Source organism: Ranitomeya variabilis, chromosome 1 (genome assembly GCF_051348905.1).
Source record: "Ranitomeya variabilis isolate aRanVar5 chromosome 1, aRanVar5.hap1, whole genome shotgun sequence".
Taxonomy (NCBI): domain Eukaryota; kingdom Metazoa; phylum Chordata; class Amphibia; order Anura; family Dendrobatidae; genus Ranitomeya; species Ranitomeya variabilis.
Genome location: NC_135232.1, coordinates 433,062,912 through 433,082,633, shown reverse-complemented (window position 1 = coordinate 433,082,633; position 19,722 = coordinate 433,062,912).

Genomic DNA, 19,722 nt, shown 5'->3' with positions numbered 1-19,722 from the left:
ATTCCGAGCTCAGCCATGCGCCCAAACAGTGGTTTACCCCCACATATGGGGTGTCGGCGTACTCAAGACAAATTGTACAACAACTTCTGCTGTCCATTTTCTCCTGTTACCCTTGGTAAAATAAAAATTTGGAGGCAAAAAGATCATTTTTGTAGAAAAAATGCGATTTTTTTATTTTCACGGCTCTACGTTATAAACTTCTGTGAAGCACCTGGGGGTTTAAAGTGCTCACCACACATCTAGATAAGTTCCTTAAGGGTTCTAGTTTCCAAAATGGTGTCATTTGTGGGGGGTCTCCACTGTTTAGGCACATCAGCGGCTCTCCAAACGTGACATGGCGTCCGATCTCAATTCCAGCCAATTCTACATTGAAAAAGTAAAACGACACTCCTTCTCTTCCAAGCTCTGCGGTGCGCCCAAACAGTGGTTTACCTCCACATATGGGGTATCGACGTACTCAGGAGAAATTGCACAACAACTTTTGTGGTCTAATTTCTCCTCATACCCTTGTGAAAGTAAAAATTTGGGGGCAAAAAATCATTTTTGTAGAAAAAATGTGATTTTTTATTTTCACGGCTCTACGTTATAAACTTCTGTGAAGCACTTGGGGGTTCAAAGTGCTCACCACACATCTAGATAAGTTCCTTAAGGGGTCTAGTTTCCAAAATGGTATCATTTGTGGGGGTTTCCACTGTTTAGGCACATCAGGGGCTCTCCAAACGCGACATGGCATCCGATCTCAATTCCAGCCAATTCTGCATTGAAAAAGTCAAACGGTGCTCCTTCACTTCCAAGCTCTGCGGTGCACCCAAACAGTGGTTTACCTCCACATATGGGGTATCGACGTACTCAGGAGAAATTGCACAACAACTTTTGTGGTCTAATTTCTCCTGATACCCTTGTGAAAATAAGAATTTGTGGGCGAAAAAAATCATTTTTGTGAAAACAAATGCGATTTTTTAATTTCACGGCTCTACGTTATAAACTTCTGTGAAGCACTTGGGGGTTCAAAGTTCTCACCACACATCTAGATAAGTTCCTTAAGGGGTCTAGTTTCCAAAATGGTGTCACTTGTGGGGGGTTTCCACTGTTTAGGCACGTCAGGGGTTCTCCAAACGCGACATGGCGTCCGATCTCAATTCCAGCCAATTCTGAATTGAAACAGTCAAACGGTGCTCCTTCACTTCCAAGCTCTGCGGTGCGCCCAAACAGTGGTTTACCTCCACATATGGGGTATCGGCGTACTCAGGAAAAATTGCACAACAAAACTTGTGGTTAAATTTCTGTTTTTACACTTGTGAAAATTTTAAAAAATGGTTCTGAAGTAAAATGTTTGCAAAAAAAAGTTAAATGTTCATTTTTTTCTTCCACAGTGTTTCAGTTCCTGTGAAGTACGTAAAGGGTTAATAAACTTCTTGAATGTGGTTTTGAGCAGCTTGAAGGGTGCAGTTTTTAGAATGGTGTCACACTTGGTTATTTTCTATCATATAGACCCCTCAAAATGACTTCAAAGGTGATGTGGTCCCTAAAAAAAACATGGTGTTGTAAAAATGAGAAATTGCTGGTCAACTTTTAACCCTTATAACTCCCTAACAAAAAAAAAAATTGGTTCCAAAATTGTGCTGATGTAAAGTAGACATGTGGGAAATGTTATTTATTAACTATTTTTTGTGACATATCTCTCTGATTTAAGGGCATAAAAATACAAAGTTTGAAAATTGCAAAATTTTAAATTTGTTTGCCATATTTCCATTTTTTTCATAAATAATCGCAAGTAATATCGAAGAAATGTTACCACTACCTTGAAGTACAATATGTCACGAAAAAACAGTCTCAGAATCAGCGGGATCTGATAAAGCGTTCCAGAGTTATAACCTCTTAAAGTGACAGTGGTCAGAATTGTAAAAATTGGCTCGGTCATTAAGTACCAAATTGGCTCTGTCACTAAGGGGTTAAATGGATAACAGAAATGGAAGAATTTGGAGTGCACTTATATGTGATCCATGTGATGGACAAACCACAGTTTCAAATAGCTGGCCTGTTGGTAACTATTTTTAACAGCAAACTGGTGTCAATAACTTCGCTAACACACTGCAACAAAATTTAAATGAAGGCCAGAAATGGCAGAATTTGGAGCGCACATAAATGTGATCCATGTGACAAACAAGCCACAGTTTTAAATAGCTGGCCTCTAGGTAACTATTTTTAACAGCAAATTGGTTTCATTAACTTCGCTACACATTGCAACAAAATTTAAATGAAGGTCATAAATCGCAGAATTTTGAGCACACTATATGTGATCCATGTGACGGACAAACCATAGTTTTAAATTGATGGATTTTTAGCGCTGTAATATGGAAAGGATCTGGCTGTATTCTGCAGTGCCAACAAGCAAATGGAGCAGAAAAGCGTTGTTCTATGGATTGCTTTTTAAGCTAATAATCAGGATTAAGATCCAAAAAAAATTATTCCTGGTCCCTGATACCTGGAGCTGTGTCTAGAAATATCTGTAAAAGCAGCAGCAGCAGAGAACTGGAACAGACCCTCTTGCTATATGTACTGCAGTCTGCCACATATACTGCCTGCTTGACCAGCACTGATATCTATGCAGCTGGATAAGTCCTCAGTTAGTTGAGATGGATATGTGTATAATATACTGTGGTACACCTACAATAAGTAAGAAACAAGCAAATATCACACTAGCTCAGCAGCACTTCTCCCACCACTGCCTGATTCCGGAGTAGACTGTGACAAGCATGGCGGTGCCAGGTCTGATATAGACGTGATGACGCTGTGTGGCCAGCCAATCACTGTAATACCAAAACCAACATGGCTGCGGCATCACAGTATGTGGCAGACAATATCTGCATGTTCATTGGCTCCCTAAAGAGCACCAAACATGCAAGGAGGGCACCCTAGCTCCCACCGAGCAACCCCGGAAATACTCGTCAAGCTCCAAGCATCTCGAACAGTGAGGTGCTCGGGCGAGTACTGAGTAGTGGCAAGAAAGCTCGCTCATCACTAGTTTGGAGCCTTTCACATTTTGGTCTTCCAAAATGGATAAGTGGCCTGAGTTCGCCTCACACGCCTTGGAGGTTTTTTGTGCCCGGCAGCCAGCGTTCTCTCAGAACGTGTCTTCAGCACTGCTGGTGGTGTCCTGTCGGAGCCAGCAGTCCTCTGAAAGTGTAGACCACCTTAACTTTAATTAATACGAACAACGCATGGGTCTCCAAGGACTTTTGCATGGCAAACGCAGACTGTACAGACTAGGTGATATTGCATTTTTTTGTGTGATGCAATAATGTCACGTAACTGCACTCTGTGATGTCTTTACTGTGGCTTCTGTGCCTGCTGTGACTGCTACTGCTGCAGATGTTAACACAAAATTGTGGAAATGTGAACAGACATGCTTGGTCTACATCTGCTGGGTAGCCTGTAGCGGAAGACGTGTTGGTCCCAATTATACTTTTTCTATTCTCGTGACAGTTATTCCACTTTGGTGGCATCAGGTCCTCATTTTTTGAAATGTTAAAACTCCAGGTTAGGTGTCCACCTGCTGGATTGGGTGTAGTGGAAGACCTGTCAGTCCCTATTATACTATTTCTACTGTGGTGAAATTGATGTCGCTTTTGTGGTGTCTGCCAGTAATTTTTGGAAATGTGAAGACTCCTGGTTGGGTGTCAATCTGCTGGATTGGGTGTAGTTGAAGACCTGTTAGTCCCTATTGTACTATTTCTACTGTGGTAAAATTGATGCCTCTTTGATATTGTCTGCCAGTAATTTTTGGAAATGTGAACACTCCTGGTTGGGTGTCAATCTGCTGGATTGGGTGTAGTTGAAGACCTGTAGGTCCCCATTTTACAATTTCTACTGTGCTGAAATTGAAGCCACTTTTGTGGTGTCTGCCAATAATTTTTGGAAATGTTAACACTCCTGGTTGGGTGTCCATCTGCTGGATAGGGAGTAGTGGAAGACCTGTCGGTCCCAATTATAATATTTCTACTGTGGTGGAATTGATTCCACATTTGTGGTGCCTGACAATAATTTCTGGAAATGTGAACACTGCTGGTTGGGTGTCCATCTGCTGGATTGGGTGTAGTGGAAGTCTTGTAGGTCCCACTTCCTATTATACTATTTCTACTGTGGTGAAAATGATGCCACTGTAATGCCTGGAATCGGCAAACTTCCTAGAGTGGACCCTCTGGGTCATGGCACCGCCCACACACTGGGCAAGCTGGCCAGATGAATCCAACCCTTATACAGGGATCGTTAGGGGCAGGCCAAGGGGGCAAGATTGCCACAACAGCCGGTACCAAGAAGGCGGCTCATAGGGAGGAAAAAATGTCAAAAAGGGACAAAAATAATACAGTACAGAAAATACCGAGATGACGGAAGCAGCACACCATAATAGAGTAAATTCATGTGCAGTTTAATTGCCTATCTGGCGACGTTTCGGTCCCCCAAAAAATGGACCTTTTTCAAGCCTATATAGTAGACTTAGTAAGCTTCATTCTGCTCCCTTATCTCTGTAGTAAGCTAAAGGTACCTTCACATTAAGCGACGCTGCAGCGATAGCGACAACGATGCCGATCGCTGCTTCGTCGCTGTTTGATCGCTGGAGAGCTGTCACACAGACCGCTCTCCAGCGACCAACGATGCCGAGGTCCCCGGGTAACCAGGGTAAACATCGGGTTACTAAGTGCAGGGCCGTGCTTAGTAACCCGATGTTTACCCTGGTTACCAGCGTAAAATGTAAAAAAAACCAAACAGTACATACTTACATTCGCGTCCCCCGGCGTCCGCTTCCTGCACTGACTGAGCGCTGGCCCTAACAGTCACCGCTGTGCTGTACTTTCACTTTCACTTTATGACGCTCAGTCAGTGTGGGAAGCGGACGCCGGGGGACGCGAAGGTGAGTATGTACTGTTTGTTTTTTTTACATTTTACACTGGTAACCAGGGTAAACATCGGGTTACTAAGCGCGGCCCTGCGCTAAGTAACCCGATGTTTACCCTGGTTACCAGAGTAAAACATCGCTGGTATTGTTGGTTTTGGTGTCAAACACGACGATACACGCCGGTCTGACGACCAAATAAAGTTCTGAACTTTGTTCAACGACCAGCGATATCACAGCAGGATCCTGATCGCTGCTGCGTGTCAAACTAAACGATGTCGCTAGCCAGGACGCTGCAACGTCACGGATCGCTAGCGATATCGTTTAGTGTGAAGGTACCTTTAGTTTTGCTCCCATATCTCTGTAGTAAGCTCGGTTTTGCTCCCTTATCTCTGTAGTAAGCTTGGTTCTTCTCCCATATCTCTGTAGTAAGCTCTGTTCTGCTCGCTTACATCTGTAGTAAGCTCTGTTTTTCTCCCTTATCTCTCTTGTAAGTTTGGTTCTGCTCCCTTTTCTCTAGTAAGATCTGTTCTGCTTGCATGCCTCTGTAGTAAGCTAGGTTTTGCTCCCATATCTCTGTAGTAAGCTTAGTTCTGCTCCCTTATCACTTTAGTAAACTCCGTTCTGCTTCATTGTCTCTGAATAAGGGTACCGTCACACAGTACCATTTTGATCGCTACGACGGTACGATTCGTGACGTTCTAGCGATATCGTTACGATATCGCAGTGTCTGACACGCAGCAGCGATCAGGGATCCTGCTGAGAATCGTACGTCGTAGCAGATCGTATGGTACTTTCTTTCGTCGCTTGATCACCCGCTGACATCGCTGGATCGTTGTGTGTGACAGCGATCCAGCGATGTGTTCGCTTGTAACCAGGGTAAACATCGGGTAACTAAGCGCAGGGCCGCGCTTAGTAACCCGATGTTTACCGTGGTTACCAGCGTAAACGTAAAAAAAACAAACAGTACATACTTACATTCCGGTGTCTGTCCTCCGGCGTCTCAGCTTCTCTGCACTGTGAGCGCCGGCCAGCCAGAAAGTGAGCACAGCGGTGACGTCTGACGTCACCGCTGTGCTTTCCGGCTATGGCGCTTACACAGTGGAGAGAAGCAGAACGCCGGGGGACAGACACCGGAATGTGAGTATGTACTGTTTGTTTTTTTTACGTTTACGCTGGTAACCACGGTAAACATCGGGTTACTAAGCGCGGCCCTGCGCTTAGTTACCCGATGTTTACCCTGGTTACCGGGGACTTCGGCATCGCTCCAGCGCCGTGATTGCAACGTGTGACCGCAGTCTACGACGCTGGAGCGATATTCATACGATCGCTGCGACGTCACGGATCGTGCCGTCGTAGCGATTAAAATGGTACTGTGTGACGGTACCCTTAGCTTGGTTCTGCTCCCTTATCTATGTAGTAAGCTTTGTTCTGCTCCCATATCTCTGTAGTAAGCTCAGTTCTGCTACCTTATCTCTGTAGTAAGCTCGGTTCTTTTTCCACAGCTCTGTAGCAAGCTCTGTTCTACTCCCTTATCTCTGTAGTAGGCTTGGTTCTTCTCCCATATCTCTGTAGTAAGCTCTGTTCTGCTCCCTTATCACTGTAGTAAACTCCGTTCTGCTTCATTGTCTCTGAATAAGCTTGGTTCTGCTCCCTTATCTATGTAGTAAGCTTTGTTCTGCTCCCATATCTCTGTAGTAAGCTCAGTTCTGCTACCTTATCTCTGTAGTAAGCTCGGTTCTTTTTCCACAGCTCTGTAGCAAGCTCTGTTCTACTCCCTTATCTCTGTAGTAGGCTTGGTTCTTCTCCCATATCTCTGTAGTAAGCTCTGTTCTGCTCCCTTATCACTGTAGCAAACTCTGCTCTGCTCCCATATCTCTGTAGTAAGCTTGGTTCTACTTCCTTATCTCTGTAGTAAGATCGATTCTGCTCCTATATTTCTCTTGTAAGGTGGGTTCTGATCCCATTACTCTATAGTAAGCTTTGTTCTGCTCCCTTATCTTTGTAGTAAACATCCTTCTGCTCCATTATCTCTGTAGTAAGCTTGGTTCTGCTCCCCTATATCTGTAGTAAGCTCGGTTCTGCTCTCATATCTCTGTAGTAGTGAGCTCAGTTCCTTTCCAATATCACTGCAGTAAGCTCTGTTCTGCTCGCATGTCTCTGTAGTAAGCTCGGTTCTGCTCCCATATCTCTCTAGTAAGTTCGGTTCTGCTCCTATATTTCTTTAGTAAGGTTAGTTCTTCTCTCTTATCTATGTAGTAATCCATCCTTCTTGTGTCTATGTAGTCAGCTTGCTTCTGTTACAGTGTCTAAAGGTACCTTCACACGAAACGACTTTGTAATGATATCGCTAGCGATCCGTGACGTTGCAGCGTCCTGGCTAGCGATATCGTTTCGTTTGACACGCAGCAGCGATCAGGATCCTGCTGTGATGTCGCTGGTCGCTGAATAAAGTCCAGAACTTTATTTGGTCATCCGATCGCCGTGTATCGTTGTGTTTGACAGCAAAAGCAACGATACCAGCGATGTTTTACAATGGTAACCAGGGTAAACATCGGGTTACCAAGCGCAGGGCCGCGCTTAGTAACCCGATGTTTACCCTGGTTACCAGCGTAAAAGTAAAAAATACAAACAGCACATACTCACCTGCGCGTCCCCCAGCGTCTGCTTCCTGACACTTACTGAGCGCCGGCCCTAAAGTGAAAGTGAAAGCACAGCGGTGACGTCACCGCTGTGCTGTTAGGGCCGGAGCTCAGTCAGTGTCAGGAAGCGGACGCCGGGGGACGCGCAGGTGAGCATGTACTGTTTGGTTTTTTTACTTTTACGCTGGTAACCAGGGTAAACATCGGGTTACTAAGCGCGGCCCTGCGCTTAGCAACCCGATGTTTACCCTGGTTACCCGGGGACCTCGGTATCGTTGGTCGCTGGAGAGCAGTCTGTGTGACAGCTCTCCAGCGATCAAACAGCGACGCTGCAGCGATCAGCATCGTTGTCGCTATCGCTGCAGCGTCGCTTCGTGTGAAGGTACCTTAAGTAGGCTGTAAGCTTGGTTCTGCTCCCATATCTATGCAGCCAGCTCCATTCTATGTGTATATCTATGTACAAGCCTGTTTTTAAAGCCTGTTATCTCTGTTGCTTTAATGCAGCAGTCAGAGATAAGTAGGGCAAAGGTGGGCCACTGCAACTCGAGGGACACTGCCTTGTTATTGCCCCCCAGGCTGAAAAGTGCCAGCCAGCCCCTGCTCATCTCTAATGTCTAGTAGAATTTGTGTTTCCTGTAACATTACTCTTGAAATCTTTACCAGGGGGATATCTCTATGTACTTTACAGTTCCCACATCTGAAGCAGCCCTTTGTCTGTATGTCTAGCCAAGTGGAGGTACCCCTGGACGTGTATTGGCTGTGGACCAATTTATTTCTAAGGGATCTTCCTTTCCGGTATGTAATTTTTTGGAAAGGGGTTAATCTCGTCTTTAATATCAGCATCCATCAGCAGACTGGCCAGCGTCTCTGAAGAATTGTCCTAATTTTGTACGCCGAATATTTTGTGATAAAGCGCAGAGTTGTCTCCTCTTCCCTTTTAGGGTTTGGGATAAACAGTTCTCTCTGGTATTTTTCTAAGGACTTTCAATACTCCTTTCTCAGAACTCCACTTGGATATGCTCTATCCCGAAATCTCTTGTGGAGGTCCTCAGCCTGTTCTTTTAAAGTTCCCAAAGAGGAATAGTTACCACATATTCTTAAATACTGTCCCTTTGGGATTTCTCTCATGAGGAGGGAAGGATGGTTGCTCTCCCACCTCAGGAGAGAGTTACAGGCTATTTGCTTGTGATGGGTTTTGGTGACAATTTCACCATAGAAGCTTTTAAATACATATATCCAGAAAAGCCAGTTTAGATACATTCACTTCATAAGTAAAATGAATTCAAATGTCATTGATGTTCAGTTTCAGGACAAACTCACCAAAGTCAGCTGTGCAGCTTTTCCATATTACAAAAACATTGTCAATGTGGTATAGTCACATCATGATCCTGTGATGAGAGCATACCTGAGAATTGGCAAAGACAATGGTTTCTTCTCACCAGCCAGGAGCAGGTTGGCATATGAGTGGGCACACGGGCTGCTGATAGTCGTGTCCCTGAGCTGGTGGAAGTACTTCCTGCAAAAGAGAAACCCATTTTTTGTTATACAAAATTCCAGGGCCTTTAGGACAAATTTGTTATGTCTATCAAATTGGAGACCTCAAGTCCTGAGATAGTGGTCCTCAGCCATCAGACCATTCTCATGGAGAATAGAAGAGTGCAGGGCCTCCACATTTATTCTGCCCAAGATCATGTCAGGGTCTAGACTAATGGCATCCAATTTGCATAGTAGATTGGTACTGTCATGTACATAAGAGTACAGGGCAGCCACAAGGGGTCTTGGTACACTAGGAGCACATAGGCCCATATTTTCAGTTATGCTGTTGATACCCAAGACAATTGGTCTCCCTTTTAGCAGATTGGTGCGTTTATAGATTTTTAGCAGGCAATAAAAAGTTGTCATCACCGGATGCTGTGGAATCAAGAAGTCTCTCTCATTAACATCAATCACTCTATGCTCAAAACCCCCATTCACTAGAGATTTCAATTCCCATAGGAAATGGTCAAGTTGATTATGGGACAGTTTTTTATAACCTGCCTCCCTATGCAATATGGACTGACAAAGAGGCCGGTAATTCTCTGTATCAATAATTACCATATTTCTGCCCTGGTCTGATGGCTTAATGGTAATATTTCCATCCCTTTCCAGAGCACATAAGCACTCCATTTTCTTTCTAGAAATGTTGTGATGGTCTCTGTGCCTGGTCTCCACTAGCTTACTGATGCAATATTCAAAAAGACAGCAATAGAGCACAAGTCATTTGTTGGAGGAGGCATTTTGCAAATTTTATTTTTTAGCTCTGTAGAGAGACCATCGCCTTTTGTGTTAGGATCAACATCCACCAGGTATATAGTAACCTAACACCCTGAAGAAGATGATCTGGTATCCATAGTTCAGAGCAGCTCTTTGTATCCTCTCTCAGAAAATGTTTCTTCCATTTTAAACATCTAACAAATAGGTTGTGGTCCTTAATCACCTCAAAAGCATCAAAGTTGTTTGTAGGGATGAGCGACAAACCCCTACTTAAAATACATATTTTGTCAGTGAAGAGTGGTCTTGGGGACAGATTTACTACACCTGGTACTCTATGCTGAATTGCAGGGGTTGCATGGCACCTGAGGGGGTAATTTAGTTCTAAAAAATGTCCTCTCTGAGGGGACCTTATGTTTTCCCCTCTCCAACGGTTACCTCCCCTTCCACTATGTCTTTATCTTTGTGTTATAGCTTTTATATCACAGTCTGAAATTTCTGTTTCAGAGGAGGACAGGTCAGTTTCCAAATTATGACTGTTTTGGGTTAGGGATATGAAATATGCCTTATTATCCTTAAATTCTTGAAGATCTCTGATGAATAATCTGTGCTTCCTCTCTTTCAAGTGATACTGGAATCTCTCCAGCTTATTTTGTAAGTGTGTCTCCTTTTTAGAAAAGTCTGGCTCTGATGCTTTTCCTCCTTCAACAAAAGTCTAATGAATTAATAGAGGTTTCAGTAGCTTCTTTTTCCCATTTAGCTATCAAGCTGGGATTTCTATAGTCATATCCTGGTGTGAGAAAGATCCTAAGATGCCTTGGGACATTCCCAGACTTTGTTATTGTCCGGGATCTGCACCTCCGACCAGGAGGCTATTTGATCCTTGTAGACTTTGGAAAGCTCCTTAAATACTGCATTGATTTAGCGGATATATTTCTTTTGTGTAAAAGATTAATTAGAAAACACCTCGTTAGCTTCAAAAAACCATCAGTTAGTATTGATCCCCATCATGAGGAATCCTACCATGCATTGTAGACCAATCAAAACAAGCTAGGGATTTGTAGATAATAACCCAATTTAGATACTTGCACCGCATATAACCAAAATTAGGATTTTGTAAAAAATGACTTATTGAAATATTATAAAATTACATATCTTTAAAGTGCAAAAATAGTGCAATGAAAAACACACACATGAACGCAGTTGGTGTGGTACCAAGTACCTATATGCAAAACCTATTAAGTCAAAAGGACCATCCAAACTGTGATCAGAGAATTGTCCGGTTTACACAGAGACTGCATGTGTCCATCACTGAGAAAAGGTAAGCCGAGTAATAACTTGATTCACAGTGACAGATATACACAACATGAATAATCATTAAGCGCATACATAATTGCACAGTCTTCACCTTCAGTGTCTGCTGGTTGCTGCCACAATATGGATTCACCTCAATAATTAGTCATGTTGTTCATTGAATATGACTGGCCTACCTCAATCAGAAAGGTATACTAGTAGGTATAGTTTGGATGGTCCTTTTGAACTATTAAGTCTCTATTGTTGTGCATATAGGTACTTGGTACCTCGCCAACTGCGTTCATGTATGTGTTTTTCATGGCACTATTTTTGTACTTTAAATATACAGTTGAAACGAGAAGTGTTCATACACTATATAAAAAGACACATCTGCAGGATTTTCTCAATATCTGACATGAAATCAGAATAAACCTTTCCCGTTTTATGTCATTTAGGATTACCATAATTATTAATATTTGCTAAATGTCAGAATAATGAGAGAGAATATTTTAAGACATTTATATTACTGCAAAGTAAAAATCTATGTACACTAAGATTACTATGCCTATAATCAATTGTTGACTGCTCATATGGTGCTGTCATGTGTTTGGAAGCTTCTGATTTTTTTTGTAACAATTGAGTTAGTTAGAGACACACCTGTGGATGTATTTTAATTCACAAGTGAAACACACTGCTTCTTTGTGGGGCATCATGGGAAAGTCTAAAGAAATCAGACAAGATGTCACAAAGAGAATTGTGGACTTTCACAAGTCTGGCTCAACCTTGGGTCCAATTTCAAGATACCTGTAGGTGCCTCATTCATCCATACAAGCAATTATACGCAAGTACAAACAAGATGGGAATGTCCATCCATCATACCGCTCACTAAGGAGACGGGTTCTGTGTCCCCGAGATGAACGTGGTTTGGTCCAGCAGATGTATTTCAACCCAAGGACAAAAGCAAAATACCATGTCAAGATAATGGTAGAAGATGGAAAGATTGTGTCAATATCCACAGTGAAACGAGTGCTGTATCAAAATGGGCTGAAAGGCCACTCTGCCAGGAAGGAGCCATTACTCCAAAAGAAACATAAAAAGACAGGTTAATGTTTGTAAATGCACACATGAACAAAGACCTTAATTTCTAGAATCATGTCCTCAGGTCTGGTGAAACTAAAATTGAATTTTTGGGCATGATGACCATCATTACGTTTGGAGGAAAAAAGGGAGAAGCTTGGAAACCTAAGAACACCATCCCAACTGTGAAATACTAAATACTAATGAAATGTATGCAAAATTTTGACTTTGAAATAAGTAATAAAAATTCCATAAAACACTCTCTCTCTCTCATTATTCTGGCATTTGAGAAATATTAATAATTATGGTCATTCCAATTGACCTAAAACAGGAAAGGTTTATTCTGATTTCATGTCAGATATTGAGAAAAACATGCATATGTGTCTTTTTATACAGAGTATGTAAACTTCTTGTTTCAACTGTATGTAATTTTAGCATATTTCAATAAAAGTTAATTTTTAGCATAATCCCAATTTTGGCTATACCCGGCACAAATATATTTTTTGGGATATTATCTACAAATCCCTAGCTTGTTTTCAAAGATAATAGATAGATAGATAGATAGATATCCATCAGATATATAATTGTTGCCTTGCATGTGTAGCTTATTGTACATCTATTGACCTAATCAATAAATAAATGAAAAAAATATGGGGTCTTCCCTTTTTTGGTAGCAAGCAAAGGTAAAGCAGACAGCTGAGATCTGATATTATTGGGCTGGGAAGGTCCCTGGATATTGGATCCTTAACAGCCTAAAAATACTAGCCCACAGCCACCCCAGAAGTGGAGCATCACATAAAATGCTCCAATTCTGGTGTTTCCTGATGCCCTGGTGCTTTGGCAATTGGATAATGGTGTTTGGGGTTAATGTCAGCAGTTATATTCCTAAAATTAAGAGCATAGTATACGCTGTAAACACCTCAGGTTTTATCCTCATGATAGATCCTCCTATTTTTAAAGGAATTCCTAATAAAGATATGAATTTTATGGATTTCTGGATGCAAATGCCGGAAAATCCTTTTTGATTCTTCATTTCTTCAATAGCTGAGCTTTATAAGAAGGAATTGGCACCTACTCATCAACTTTCCGATGTATCCCGAACAATATTGCCATAGTGAGCTTCTTTATTTCTTTTCAATATAGCAATTTTAGAAAATAGAAAATTTTAGATATACCTGTCAGCTGTTTAAAACAATCTACCATGGATTCCATTATGTGCAATAACCACCGACTTAACTTTAAACAATACTTTGGCACTTTTATAAATGCTTCAGAATTAGTCTATTCACAGCATATAAAATGTGACTTTATAAAGCATAAAGCAATAGATAGGCAAATTACCATTTCAGACACAAATGTAGCTAGGAAGTGAAAATATAAAAGAACTTTGATATTCCATGAAGTGCATTTAAATGTGTAATAAAAACAGTCAGTATCAGTAAACTAAATGAAGTGCATCTACTCTTACAGGCATTTGTGTTATTAGTTAGGCTTTGTAATTACTATGCAAATGAAGTGGTGAACTGTAGGCATGTAAGCCATGCAGAAGAAAATAATGTTTGCTACTTATGCACAAATAAGCTGAAATTGAAAACTTTTTGGCCGTGTGAAATAGTACTATTATTCATTGGTTCTACAAAGACAATTTGAAACATTATCTAATGTTAGTATATTCATTATATACAGTATACAATATATAAGATTAAAAATGTAGAGTGTATCTTGTGCGAATAAATAAATATATTTATCCTTTTCTCTGCCATTCTGTTAATGTACGACACATACTGCAGCCTGAGGAACTTTGCCCATGCCATTATCTGTGATGACCTTCTTCAGTAATGGTTAAAATAGGCATAGTGTGACCTTAGAAACCTCAATTGATAGTGAGCTTGGCACTTAAAGTGTAAATTAAGGGAAGGCACTTTTTGTTATAAAAAAAAGGTAAACAATGAGGGTGAAAAAGTTTGTAACATCAATTTTATATACGGTATATGTTTTTTTTTTGCTAGTCACCACAATAAATGCATAAAAGTTATACACTAATATATATGATAGACATGTACCCTGCCCATATCTTCAAGGTTCAGGGTAAAGAAGAAATCCATGCATTTAAAACCACATACATTCTTTACTAGAATCCAAAAATGAAGAGATAGCTATTTAAAAATTTAGAAACAGAGTTTAATGGGATACTGCACAATTCACAATAGTGCACTGTCACACACTTACGAGTTATAGCAATGCAATAAATTGAAAAAATGATATCAATAAATGTAAAGAATATGGTACAAAAACAGGTATATCGCTAAATATAGGATCAACTAAATCTTGAAATATTATGCAATCTAGACAATGATGAAAAAAATCCCAAAAATGAGAGTATGCACAGACAACTAATTGTCCTTAAAAAGACGCAGAATTGAAAAATCTAATGGGATAACGCTTAATATCATAGCATGGTTAAACATTGGCCCTAATGTGGGTAAGAAAACTGTACAAGGAATACTATAACGAGTAGAGAGTTCAGATGAACATGTTTATGTATTGTCTGAAGTGTCATTTGTATAATTTTCAGGACGCAATTTTGATAAACTAATATATATATAAATATACAGTTTACATATAGGGTGGGCCATGTATATGAATACACCTAAACAAAATGGGAATGGTTGGTGATTTCAACTTCCTGTTTGTGGCGCATTAGTATATGGGGGGAACTTTTCAAGATGGGTGGTGACCATGGCGGCCATTTTGAAGTCGGCCATTTTGGATCCAATTTTATTTTTTCCAATGAGAAGAGGGTCATGTGACCCATCAAACTTATAGAGAATTTCACAAGAAAAACTATGGTGTGCTTGGATTTAACGTCACTTTATTCTTTCATGAGTTATTTACAAGTTTCTCTTTGTTTACAGCCATTGACATGTCGCAGAGGTTAACACATGAGGAGCGGATCGAAATTGTGTTGATGTCTGGTGAACGCAGTACCCAGTCATTGCAGCAGATTTCAATGCAAGACACTCTAAGCAATAAAACCTTCAATATTCCCATTTGATTTAGGTGTATTCATATAAATGGCCCACCAAAAAAAGTTTGCCTCATCATTGAACATAATGTTCTGTGTAAACTGAGGGTCCTGTTCCAATTTTTGTTTTGCCCATTCTGCAAATTCAGTGCGCAGATCTTTCATCAGCTGAACATCTCTTCAGCGGATATTAGCTACTCACAAATGGCACCCTTACAGAATACAGCTGCTGCAGCATCTCAATGAGGATGACCTAGATCGGCGCGCTGAAAAGTTTTCCCCATCCCATTTACTAATGCGCCACAAACAGGAAGTTGATGTCACCAATCATTCCCATTTTATTTAGGTGTATCCATATAGGTGTATCCACATACATGGCCCACCCTGTGTATATATATATATATATATATATATATATATAGAGAGAGAGAGAGAGAGAGATCAAAAAAGAGGCAGCACTCCATTAGTTCAGTGAAAAATGTGGAAGGTTTAATCGACCCACATAGCCGGGCGACGTTTCAGCTCAAACTGAGCCTTTATCAAGCAGTGAGTAGCCATACCTTGTGTCTTTTTATACGTGTCTCAACCAATAATACTTTATTCTCAATCATAAGTTACATTCATAAGTTACATTCAATTATTATTGTATAAAAAACATGTGCATTATACTTCATTTACTAGAGTATACACCTAGTGCTTACAAATAAAGTGCCTTGTGCTTCTGTGCGTTAAAACCAATACACATATTTCCCCTCTAAGTCTCCTTATTTGACACGTTCATATTAATAATGTATATCTTATAATTAATTTCATTTAACTCACTCCGATGTATTGTGGATCCATGGAGGACGCCATACATATCCGTCGGCGTTCACCGCTGCTCAGTGAGAATGTCACAAGCGCATCATCACAGCGTAATGCCATAGTAGCCAATGGAGTGCACTGTGTGGCATTTTCCACTGTGCGCATGCGCAGTAGCGCTAGAAATCGCCATATTTCTGGTGGCATTTTTACTTGGTATCTGTTTTCACAGTATCTGCGCAATAACGCAGATTAGTGCCATTATAGCCGCACATATACCATAACAAAGACAGCGCCATCAAATTACCTCTTATCAGCTATTAATGGATTGAAGACAGAATGGTTTCAAATTAATATATTTGATAGATATATATGGACATATATCGACAATTCACGATGCATAAAGTATCTTGGTCCTACGGACGATAGCGTATTATAGCCATCTCCATGAGCCAATAGAGTCACACTGCCCCACCATTTTCCCTCCGGATCAAAGTATTGCAGTCATGGCATCTATATGATACTAACATCCATGTCCTGGTCCTTTTCTATTTCCTGACTGATAAATACTAGAAACCTTGTATTTTTTTTATATTCCTTTATTATTTGAATCCATTCCGATTACAATAACCTTATAGCTAGAGGAATTTTTATATTTGTTTATAATATTTTTTTCATGAAAATGACACCAAAAATAAGTAAATAATAGAAAAATAAGTGAATAATAAAAATAAAAAAAATAAAAAAAATCCTTTTCCTCCATGGTGCCACAACATCAGGAGAAGTTCTTATCTTTGAGAATACCATCTGAAGGGAAAAAGAGAATAAAATTACAATGACATAATACATCCAATTAAAAACATCAAAGCCCCAACTATACATAAAGGGCAAGGTCCATACATACCACCCTATAACACCGTATGGATTTTGAAGTCTGCATTTAAAGGGGTTGTCCACTACTTTCAATTAACCCCCCAATGTATCCCCCCGGGGCCCCTGATGAATTGTGCAAATACCTTTTGTTGCCGTTTTTGCCTGTGAGCGGCACTGTAGCGGCGACTGAGTCCGGGTCACGTGACCCCCAGGCTGCAGCCGCCGCTTATTTCCGCCGACGTCACGTCAATTTCCAGGCTCTGGAAATTGACGTGACATCAGCAGCAGGTGTGTCCCAGCCGCACAGTCAGAGCAGTCACTCATAAAGAGTGACTGGGCTGTGGGCGGGGCTGGTGGCTGCCTGCGGGGCTGTGCTGGGGGCGGGCGGGGCTAGGCAGTGATGATGAAGGTGCGGGCACTGAGGTCTGTATGTACGTGCCGGCGCCGGTGCTCTGCGTGCCAGCGCCGGTATGTAGGTACGGCGCCGGGGCTCTGCAACGGCATGTGGGGGTGGGGGCCGGCGCCGGTGCTCTGCGTGCCAGCGCCGGTATGTAGGTACGGCGCCGGGGCTCTGCGCCGGCATGTGGGGGTGGGGGCTGGCGTCGGTGCTCTGCGTGCCAGCGCCGGAATGTGGGTACGGCGCCGGGGCTCTGCGCCGGCATGTGGGGGTGGGGGTGGGGGCCGGTGTCGGGGCTCTGCTGCCGGTATGTGCTGGGTCTGCTGCGGGGGTGGGGTGGTCTTTGGTGTGTGTGTGTGTGTCTCTGTGTGCAGGCATTGTCCGATGGGACTACAAGTCCCATCGTGCTCTGCCTGCTACAGTGACAGTCAGTGACACATTAGCCAATGATGGGACAGTAGTAGTCCCATCATCCGGCTAATGTGTTGAATGTAAAAAAAAACAAAACAAAAAAAAAACACACATATACAGTACATACACACATACAGAACATGCACCATGCGACATGCGCCATGCGACACCATGCGCCTTGCGACAGCATGCGACATGCGCCATGCGATGACATGCGCCATGCGACACCATGCACCACGCGACGACATGCGCCATGCGACAGCATGCGCCATGCGGCGCCATGCGACGACATGCGCCATGCGACGACATGCACATACAGTACATACATACAGACATACAGTACATACATACAGACATACAGTACATACATACAGACATACAGTACATATAACATAGATTACATACTCACCATCACTTGTCACTTTGATCCCCGAAGCCAGTGTCATAAAAAATATTAAAATAATAAACAACCAATATACCCTCCTGATCCGCAGAAATCCAATTAAAACGAGTGTCCCACGACGATCTCCCGTGGAGAACAGGAGCATCTGCTGATGCAACCACTCTCCAGGGGCTCCAGGAAGACAATGAGGGGAGGAAGGTATCCTTCCACAATGTATTCCCCACAATGTATTCCTACGCCCCTGTGAGAAAATAGTCCCTAGTCTCACTTTATGGTATGCTGTATGAGAAAGTTCCCACGCAGCTTTTTGCCATAAAGTGAGACCAGTGAACTATAGTAACCTGTCATGATTCTCAATGGCGAGAGAACATAGCCCAGCATATATAAGAACTAGCTCTTGGAAGATGGAATCTAAACTGACCATGAACTAAACCTGCCGCACAATTAACAGTGGCCGGGTAGCGTAGCCTACGTTTTATCCCTAGACGCCCAGCGCCAGCCGGAGGACTAACTAATCCTAGCAGAGGAAAATACAGTCCTGGCTCACCTCTAGAGAGATTTCCCCAAAAGGCAGACAGAGGCCCCCACATATATTGGCGGTGATTTTAGATGAAATGACAAACGTAGTATGAAAATAGGTTTAGCAAAATCGAGGTCCGCTTACTAGATAGCAGGAAGACAGAAAGGGCACTTTCATGGTCAGCTGAAAACCCTATCAAAACACCATCCAGAAATTACTTTAAGACTCTAGTATTAACTCATAACACCAGAGTGGCAATTTCAGATCACAAGAGCTTTCCAGACACAGTAACGAAACAGCAGCTGTGAACTGGAACAAAATGCAAAAACAAACAAGGACGAAAGTCCAACTTAGCTGGGAGTTGTCTAGTAGCAGGAACATGCAAAGAAAGGCTTCTGATTACATTGTTGACCGGCATGAAACTGACAGAGGAGCAAGGTTATATAGAGACTCCCACATCCTGATGGGAACAGGTGAACAGAGAGGATGATGCACACAAGTACAATTCCACCAGTGGCCACCGGGGGAGCCCAGAATCCAATTTCACAACAGTACCCCCCCTCAAGGAGGGGGCACCGAACCCTCACCAGAACCACCAGGGCGATCAGGATGAGCCCTATGAAAGGCACGGACAAGATCGGAGGCATGAACATCAGAGGCAGTCACCCAAGAATTATCCTCCTGACCGTATCCCTTCCATTTGACCAGATACTGGAGTTTCCGTCTGGAAACACGGGAGTCTAAGATCTTTTCCACAACGTACTCCAACTCACCCTCAACCAACACCGGAGCAGGAGGCTCAACGGAAGGCACAACCGGTACCTCATACCTGCGCAATAATGACCGATGAAAAACATTATGAATAGAAAAAGATGCAGGGAGGTCCAAACGGAAGGACACAGGGTTAAGAATCTCCAATATCTTGTACGGGCCGATGAACCGAGGCTTAAACTTAGGAGAAGAAACCCTCATAGGGACAAAACGAGAAGACAACCACACCAAGTCCCCAACACAAAGCCGAGGACCAACACGACGACGGCGGTTGGCAAAAAGCTGAGTCTTCTCCTGGGACAACTTCAAATTGTCCACTACCTGCCCCCAAATCTGATGCAACCTCTCCACCACAGCATCCACTC